The sequence below is a fragment of the Equus quagga genome, chromosome 18 (assembly GCF_021613505.1).
Source record: "Equus quagga isolate Etosha38 chromosome 18, UCLA_HA_Equagga_1.0, whole genome shotgun sequence".
NCBI lineage: Eukaryota > Metazoa > Chordata > Mammalia > Perissodactyla > Equidae > Equus > Equus quagga.
In genome coordinates, this window is record NC_060284.1 from 41333965 (window position 1) to 41344025 (window position 10061).

Here is a 10061-nt window from a genome sequence, read left to right on the forward strand (position 1 = left end):
AAACACACACCACTGAACACCCTTAGAAATGTGAGTGGGACCCACCCCAGAGTTGTGGAGGCAGCTCCCCACCACGTCACAGACGCTTCCACTCCCATCCAGTGTCTGCTCCTGTGTTGGAGGAAGACAGAGAGTGAAGACTGGGCCTGAACTATACAAGGGCCTGGGAGAAAAGCAAGTGAAGAGCGTGGGAGGGCCTCTGCCCAGCCTCCTCTGGAGTCTCCAGGGAAGGAGAGGTGGTGGGATGGGTAATAATAATAGTGCCCACCACTGACAGAACATCTGCAACGTGCCAGATGAACACCATCTCATTTAATCTTTATAGTTGTAAAGTCAGTGTTAATATTCCCATTTTACAAATGAAGAAACTGAGATTAGTCTGTAGATTCATTACCTAATGATGCAGAACAAATCACCCCAGAACTTAGTGGCTTTGAACAGCAATCATCAGTGACTGTGGGTCAGAGATTCAGGAGCAGCTTGGCTGGGTGGTCTGGTTTGGATGTCTCATGGCCCCCAGTCAGATATTGGCTGGGCTACAGTATTCTGAAGGCTTGACTTCGGCTGGAGGCTTGGCTTCCAAGGTGGCTCGCTCCCAGAGTTGGCAGGTTGAGGATGGCACTTGACGAGAGGCCTCAGTTCCTCCCTCTGAGGGACTCTCCACGCGGCTGCTTGCGTGTCCTCAAATCTGGCAGCTGGCCTCCTCCAAGAGACCAAGGTGGAAGCTGCAACGCCATTTACGGCCAGGCCTCAGCGCTCACACACAATTACTTCTGCCAGATTCTGTGGCCATGCAGGTCAGCCCTACTTTATTGTAGGACAGGATTCCACAAGTGCGGCTCGTTGGGGCCATCGTGGAGGCTGGTTCATAAAACTGCCCATATCCCACTGCTGCTTAGTGCTGCTGGGACTCAACCTAAGGTGCCTGACCCCAAAGATAAGGCCTCGTGCCAAAAGTTGGGTCAGAGGAGTGGCTGTACTGATAGGTTATGAAGAGGGCCTGAAGGGGCATGACGGGGTGCCTGGCAGGCAAGTGGCAAAGCCACTGGGCAGTGAGAGCCACATTGCCTGTCCTGAGGAAGCCTGGGGAGATCTGGCAGGGGAACAAGGTGTGCCCTGGTTCTCTCTGTATGCTGAGTGTTCAGCTGTCCCAGCAGGCAAGCTCCCAGGGGGCTCCCTCAGTACAGGGGCTGGTCTCGAGGCTCCACGGGGGCTCTTTGTTCATGTAGATGAAGGAAGAAAGCAGACATCCCTTTTCTTGGAGAGGGGTATTGGAATCCCATATTGCACTGCTGTCAGCTCAGCAAGGGGAACCCTGGCCCTAGGCTTGGAACTGAGTGACAAGGAAGGGAGGTGGGAGCCCACTATGAACTAGGTCTGAGCTAGACACTCTACATTTTAAAATTTCATATGACCCTCTTAGGAGGTAGCTATTATTGTTTCTACTTTACAGATGAGAATACCGAACTCAGAGAAATTAAATTGTCCAAGGTATCAGACACTTCCTAAATGGCAGAACCAGGAGGGCCCCAGGCAGGTGGCCTAGTGAGCTTGCTCTGTCTCCAGCATGCCATGCTACCTACAGTCTTCTCAGATGGACAAGGGCTGTGCTCTCCCTCCAGCCGTTCGACTGTGCTCAGCAGAGTGGAGGGGCTAAAAACGCACCCCCACTCCAAAGCCTGGGTGGATCCTTCTTACTAGATTTTTTCTCCTGGGGAGACAAGATTGGACACATGAACAATTACCCGCTAATACAAGATGTTTGCTAAGTGTGAGACAGGCTGCCCTTGTTGAGGAATGGACATGAGCAGAAGGGGCTGATGTCGTCTGATGTCACTTCCAGGTGGAGAGGTCAACCACTGAGCAGTCATGAGCATATCAGCACCAGTCCCTGGATCCCCAGCTGCACAGCCTTGGGCAAAGAGCCATTCCCCCTTGGAGATCTCTGAGCTGCAGCCCGGGAAAACGTGAAGGGCCAGCAAAGTGCGGGCAGATGGAGAAGAGGGCAGTTGCTGAATCCAGGTCAAGTGGACAGGGCATGTCCCGGCTCAGGGAGCTTGACTCCTCCAGCAGAGGGCTTTGTGAAGGAGTAGCAGACATGACAACAGACAGGCTGAGCAGGACCAGAATGCAGCATGTGCAAAAAATGGCGCCTACTTTCTTTTAGGCAATGGGGAGCCATTGGAGAGTGCTGAGATGCATTTGGAACAGGGCCTGGCCCATAAGTGTTCGGTAAGTGTTAGTATTATTACTATTGTTGTTGTTATTTAGCAGGAGAATGAGAGCTGTGCTTTGGGACAATAATTTTGGTAGCTTGAGCAGGATAATAATAGTAATGATTTTACCTAACATTTACTGAGCACTTACTGTGGACCAAGCTCTTTAAGTGCAATATCTTATTTAATTCTTACCTCCATTTGAGGAAGGTACCATTGTCTCCATTTTACAGATGAGAAAGCTAGGGTGCAGAGAGAGTGACTTGCCCTAGGTAGCCGGGGGACATAGGAGAAGGGGAGACAGCGTGTAAGAGGGTGGTCCAGGCACAAGGTCACTAAGGCCTGAACTGGCGTGTGGCCAAGGGAATGAAGAGGGATGGCTTGAGGGAAGAGGTATTTAGGGGGAAGAAATGACCAGACTTATTGCCAGAGCTGGGGTGGGGGACAGTGTATGGATGATCAGCAGCCCAGAGAGTGGGGGCTGCAGAGACAGGGCAGAGGAGTGTGTCTTCAGGGGACATTTGGAACCTCTGAGTCAGATTTCCATGCAGAAAGGGTCCTTCAGTGAGTACACATTGTCAACTGCAAAGTCGGGGCATCTGCCTAGCCCCAGGCTCCTCTCTGGACTTTGAGAACTTCCTTAAGGGGTGTAGGGAAAGTGCTCCGTGCACTTTCCAGGTTCTGGAATCCTGTGATTGGTGCCCACCTGGTGATAGTACTGGGCATGCCAGGTGCCGAGTGAGGGTGGGCCTGGCTGCTTGCTCTCTTGCCCCTCAGAGAGTGTGGACCACCCCCAGCCCTGGCTGAGAGGCCTCAGGTGGGATTAGAGGTGCAGAGCCCAGCCTTGGGGTTGCCATGATTCCTGGGAAGCAAGCAGAATGCTTGGAGTGGAGGGAATAGTGGAGAAGACCAGGCCTGTGGCTGTTTGGAGTTGACCTGTGGAGATTATGAAACACTTGGTCCCTTTAAATGGGTGGGGAGGGCCCAAGCCCTCAGCTGCAGGGAAGGTGGCTGTCTCCACAAAGGTCCCAAACTTTGGGATGGAGATGACAGTGATAATTTTAGAAGCAGCTCCTACTTTTGGGGGCAGGGGCGCTATCCCAGGCTGGGGGATTGGGGTGGGGTGTAGAGGTTGTTAATCTGCTGTGGAGTCTGAGGGTCTGTTGGTGGGGTGTGAACATAGCGTGTGCATGTGTGGAGTATGTGTAGCTGGGTCTCCCTATTTAGGAGAAGCCTCAAAACTCTGCATCTGCTTTGGGGGCCCCTTGCAGCATAAGTAGGCAAGCCCAAGATTTTGCAGGGTCCTCATAGGGGAGGGTATCTGTAACCACACACAGACCCTAGGACATCTGGGGAAAAGCAGTTCTGTAGGCACATTCTCACCAGATCCATTGGACAAAGAGACCGGATATTTTGCTGTTTGATAAACTTCGTAAAACAGTGGAGCTGAGTGATTTTGCTGCTGCCTGAATGGAAGTATTCTAAGAACCCATGCCAAGAAGATAAATAAGGCCGTGGTTCCAGGAGAGGAGCTGAAACAAATGTGCAGGCAGAGGTACATCAAAGTGAAACTAGTTCTCCTGATGACTGGGGATTCTGTGTGTGGTGGCGCGTGTGTGTGTGTGTGTTGGGGTAAATGTTTAGCAGACACTAGGCCACATCGAGGGGCCTGGAGATGTACCCTGGGCTCTTGCCAACCCCTCTGAAGGCAGCCGTCTACACAACAGGCCTGCTTGGGATTTAGCTAGGATTAGGCCCAGCCCTGCTTGGTACAAAGGAAAACCAGCATTAGCCACTGTTGGAGATGCAGGCCCTGCAGTCAGCCAGCTGGGGTTAATTCAAACTGGAATATGTGCACTGAGAGGTCAAGAATCCTTCAGTGGGCAGGGTGACCAGCCTCTGTCAGCCTGCTCAAAGATTTATTCTGTACTGATGACAGGGCGTACAAGCCTGAGTGTAAAATCATCAGCCCTCTCATATTTGGTTCCAAACACATCAGGAGGCATGGAGGATATCCAGGGGCATGGAGACAGAGCAGAATGTTAGATCTGATGGGAGCTTAAACATCATCTAGTCCAAAGGTTCTCAAAGTGTGGTCCTCAGGCCAGCAGCTGCAGCATCGAGAAACTTATTAGAAACGCAAATTATTGGCCCTACCCCAGACCTACTGAGTCAGAAACTCTTGGGGTGGGCCCCAGCAGTCTTTGTTTTAACGGGTTTTTTTTTGGATGACACTGATGCAGTATAAAGTTTGAAAACTGCTAATCTAGGCTGTCATCTTCATCTAGAAATGAGGGAACCGAGGCCTGGAGAGGGAACTTTTGCCGAGAGCATATAGCTAATTAGGACACAGCCACTTTCCTCCTCACCCATATGGTCTCAGCTATTTATTTTGCACATAACATGGGAGGATTTTAATAAATTTTTTCTTAGAGGCAATTGTTATGTGTTTATATATTTTCCATTTGTTAATAAGCTATTTAGATCAGCAGTGTCGCTGGGGCCCAAACCGTGGAGTTGTTTGCTATAAAGTTCAGTCCTAGGAAGTGGACTCCCCAGTTCGGCCCCAAGCCCAGGTTCCCCCAGCACCTTCTGCCCCTGTCTATCCCCAGACGTTCTCTCTCTAACTACACCACTAGCCCCATAGGCTCGCTCCTGCGGATGTTTTGGTCAATAAGCCCTCCCTCAATTTGCTGGGCCAAGTCAGGGTGGACGTGGCGGGATTAGTTTCGCCCACTGGCCTTCGCTGCCTTCCTGAGAGGACCTGCCTCTCCTTCCGGCTCTCACAGTGGGCCCAGCGTGTTTCTAATATTGCATCAGTGTTTTCCCCAGCAGAGTAACGCTTTAATGGGGCAGATTTGTTCTCTGTACGGGAAACATGTGGGCCCTTGTCAGATGCCGTGAGAGTGAGTTGCCCTCCACCACGGCCATCTGGTCACCTCTTGGGGCTCCCATCCCTGAACTCAGGAGAAGGGCAATTTCCTAGATCCAGTGGTGTGAGGAGTGAGGGGCCCTCCGAGACTTTTGGGTGAGTAACTCTTCTAAAAGAGCAGAGCCATGAGAGAGAGCATGTTTATTTACATGAGGCTGGATTCCTGGGAAATTCATACAAAAATTCTGTTGTGGTCTGAATTTCCTAGCAAACAGGGAAGGAACCAGTTTGCTTTGTCCAGTGTAAACTGGACTTTACTGAGGGATTTTAAATGGGAGTAGAGTAGGGTAGGAAGGGAGAAACCTTCTCCCTTCCTTCTCCAAAGGCCTGGATGGAGATGGTTGGCAAGAGGGTGGGGGGAGGAAGCCCAGGGCAGGACAGAGTCCTCCTGGCTCCTCTTGTCAAAGAGAGCTTTCCCTGGGACCAAACCTTAATAAATTAAGCCCCTGCCCTCCTGGGAACTTAATTTTCTCTTCCTGAGCTGGAGATTCTTTCCTGAGCCCTGAAATTTCTGAAGCTGGCATTCCTCGCCTTCAGGGAGCTGTGACACCCTGGGATGGTTTGTTTGATTCACCAACATCCTCCTCTGCTTCTCCTGCCCAATCAAGGGTCCATAGCCTGCAGTTAAATAATTAAACTTAATTGAAGTTCATGTCGTTTTGAGCATTTCACAAAGCCCTAGAGATAATTGGAGTTTCCCTGGAGTGTTGCAAAAGTAGGTTTGGAAATCTCAGATCAAGAGAGCGTTGGGCAATGGATGATGGAGACAAAGGAGAAAAAGAGAAAGAGGTGAGAGAGGGGACGAGAGACAGCTTTCTGTTTCCACTGGGTCTCTGGACTCGGCTCAAGGGCTCTGGCCCAGTTAGCAGTGATTCAGTCCAAAAATGGTTGATTCCGTTCTGATGTACCGAGAACAGAGATAGAAAGAGACAGAGCCGAGGAGAGACCCAAAGAGACAGATAGCCTCTCTGGGTCCCCCCACCCACAAGGACAGTCATCCCAGGGGGAGACACTCTCTGTCGGGGAACCTCCTCTCCCCACCTCCGCCCAAACCGGACGAGATTTAAGGGAAGCCCCTCTTTATGAATGCGAAGTCTGCTGATTTGAGTTTGGCCCCCCAAAACTTGCCTCCTGCCCCGGAAGATTTAGTTTATTAAGTGGTCCACACCTGAAAGTAATTGAGTCTCTCGGCGTGGATATGGGGGCTGCAGAGGGAGGACTGAGGCGCGGCGGCGGCTCCCAGTTCCTCTCCGGCTCTGCACCCTGCGCCTCTCGAGCCTGGGTCTCTCCGCCGCGCCGCGCCGCGACCGTGCCCCGGCCTCCCGCGCCAGTGTTGCGGAGAGGGCGGCCTGGTGCGCGAGGGCGGGGAAGGAGGGATATGTGGGGCGAGCGGCAACTGCGTGTGGATTCGGGTAGGGGGCTGTGCCCAGCGTCGCCCCGGCACCCCGTGCCGCAGGGCCTGCTGATCCCAGGGCCCGGTGCCCGCGTCCCTCCGCGCATCCTCGCCAGCCAGCAGATTGCTGCGCCGGCACACGAGTCCCTTTTAAAAATGGTAATCAGAGAGAGATCGAACTCGATAAAAGCATTCAAAGTTTAATGTCAACATCAAATCTCTATAAAACCAGATCAAAAGGAACAGGCGCTTGGTTCCTTCCCGGATCGCCGGGGGCCTTGGGGCTCGGAGAGCCCCAGGAGTCGAGCCCGCGGCCGCCCGCCCGTTCTTCTCTCCAGCGGCGGCCTCGGACTCTAGCATGTCAGCCCCGGGCCTGAGCAGGGCCTGGGCGCACGCGAGCGGAACGGGCGCAGCGCCCGTGAACTTGGGGCCTGGTAAATTGACAGCAGCCCGCAGGTTGTGCGCCGCGAGGCCAGGCCAGCGGGCAGCCGAGCCGGAGGCCGTGGGCCGCGGAAACGCGCGAGCCTGGAGCCGGGCGCGCAGGACCCGCGACGGACAGACGGCCCCACGGGCGGCCGGACAGGTGGGCGGCTGCCGGCTACTCGGACCCCGTCGCTGCAACTCGCGGCCCGCTCTCGCCCGGGCCGCAGGCGGCGGTGAGTGGCCGGGTGGCGAATTGCCGCATCCCGTCGGCCGTCCGCGCGGAGCCGCGCCGGCTCCCGCGCCTTCCCGGGGCTCCTGCGGCGCGCCCTGTGCGTCTGCTTTCGTTTTCTCCTGAGGTTCTCAGTTCTATTCTCGATAAACATACGTGTGTTGTTTCCCTTTCCGTTCCCGAAAGGATTCGTCTAAGACGAATGACTCAAAATGGAGCTTTCTTCTCGCGGTCACTAACACATTTTGCAGGGCGGAATGAAACTCCTCGGAATTTCCAGTGAGACGTGCGAATTGCTCTCTTTTCTAAATATAAACCTGCAATATAACAGAGCCTTCAAGGTTACGACCATGAGAAATGTGAGTGAAGATAAACCTTCACATCTTGAGCATAAAAATAGAGACTTTATTAGTAGCAAAATTATAGTTTCTTTCTCTCACCTCACGTAAAAAAAATTGTAAATTACAGACGTTCTCTGCGTGGATCAGTTTTATGTGCTGTAGCGTTCCACCCCGCGGGACATAAATTTTCATGTCTGCAGAGCCTCCTCAGAGGTAAAAACCACGTCTCTTTTGTGCGCGCCTGTGTGCTGGCAAGGTTATGTTGCCGCGATGCACAGTTCATGGTGATAGACCTAGGGAGAAGGGTCCCTGGATGGGGCATGCATGGAGGACACTTATGTTTGGACACCAGGGTGAAATACCCAGGACTCGCATTGGTAAACAAACCAGCCAAAGAGGATTTCACCTCATCCATGGTCTGAAATTACAGGAAATTCACAGGGAGGAAAGGGCAGAAAAATTAAAGAGAGGCCCAGGAAAAGAGGGTGTTGCTGTGAAAGAACAAAAGAAGGAAAGAAAGAGAGAACGAGAAAAGAAAGAAAAAAGACAAAATGTAAAGACACAGTGCTGACGCACAAAAGAGATGGAAGTCCACACAAAAAAAGTGGAAATGTCACAATTTCCACAATTTATGAGAGGGCAACCGTAGGGAGAAAAAGAAGAGAGACATAGAACACTGTTAGAAAAAAATATATATATAAAGAGGTGGAAGGAGAATGAGTAGGCACAGAAAGATGTACAAGAAGGAAGGCACGGAGAGGGATGGAGAGACAAAGAGCTGGAGCCCAGACTGGGGGTGGGGTGGGGTAGGGAGGAGAAGATAGAAGCCTTGGGAGCTGGGCGCGCCTCCCCAGGGCCTCACTTCTCAGATTTCCCCAGTGCAAGGGAAATCCAGGGAACCCTTTGTGGGCGCCGTTTGTTTGCTGCAGGCCCGGATCTGATGATGCCGTTGATTTGGTTTTTAAACAGTGGGTTTGCAGCCTTCTGGGCTGGGGCAGGAGTCTGCTAGCCATCCTTAAACCTGCAGATTGGATTGAATTTCGGCCACTTTGATGGTCCTGTAATCGTCTCCCAGTTTTCCAATTTCCACCCCCCTCCACCCGCTGGGGGTTGAAAAGGGACTTTAAAGACGCCTTTGATAACGTCTCACGGTTACATATTTCCATAACAATTTTCTTTACCAGATCGTTATGTCTGATGCAGCCCCAGATGTTCTGGGGGAGAAAAAGGGAACCAGTCCCCTGTGTCCCAGCCTGCCAGGCCCTGGAGGCAGACGTGGGGAGGCAAACTCAAGAGCTGAGGGACCCAGGACCCTCCACCTCTCTCCTCCTGCTGCCCTACCCCCAGCTCTTCCTTGGCCACACTTTCTGAATCCTTCTCAGGACCAGGGACCCAACCTCTGCACACAGCTCTGACACTAGTGGGGCTCTAGATGTCTCTTTTCTACCCGAACTTCCCTATCCTGGATCCCTGTCCATGTTCTCTGCTTGGTGACAGTTTGCGGAGCCGATAAACTAGTCCAGCTAATGTCTTAGTAGGTCAAATTGATTCCAGGTGCCCCTGGTGGAGAATTTTAACAGCCTTTCCTCTCTGGAGACACGATGTCCTTAGGAGCACGGGGAGACTTTCCTTCTTCCTCAGACATGTATTGAATATTACTGTGTGAAGGCACCGAGATGGATGCAGAAGTCGATCAGACACGACAGGCTTCTCAAAGAGCGCAGCGTCTGCATTGTTGGGGAAATGAGACATGTATGCAAATAACTTGGGCTGAAGGCTGAGTGGGTGTGAAGAATGCAGGAGAGAGGTGTAATAAAGTGGCTACAGTGTTCAAAGGCAGCAGGATGACTTTGGCTGGGGACATCTGGGAAAGCTTCGTGGAGGAGGTAGTGTCTGTTTCGGGTCCTGGAGGACATGCAGCTTTGGACTGTGTGGTTATGGAGAAGGGTAGGCACTGTGATAGGCTGATGGCGGAGACTTTTGGAGGCAGAGGCATTTTTTGGTGTCCCCTCCCCAAATCAGACCTGGGTAGTTGTTGGACTAAGTTTCTCTTATTCAGTTCATTTCACCCAGCATTTGTTGAAACAGGGCATTAAATAAACTGGGTATGTGCTGGGCACTGGGGCATAGGAACGGAGGAGACAGGTTCCTGCCCTCCTGGGCACTGTTGGTACAGATCATGTTCTACAGAATTCCAGGCGGCTCCTGGGGGCTGCTGAGGCAGTAAAGGGGGTGGCCAAACAGGCAGCAGCCAGCCCCCACCCCTACTGCAGCCATTGCAGTTCCACTTCTTACTTACCCGGGTTCCATATGAAATTTCCTTTGGAAGAAAAGGCTGGGAGTTGGGGGAGGGGGGAATCTCTGCTCTTAAAAAGAAAGGAGGAAAGAAAGTCCCTGGTTCATAGGTGCTTATGCATTATGAAAAATAGCTAAATGAAAAATTACCTACATGAAAGCATGAGGGTGTGTCAGGAACCGAAGACTATGGTTAAGCCATAATCCAACTCTGGACACCTGAGTTTTGATT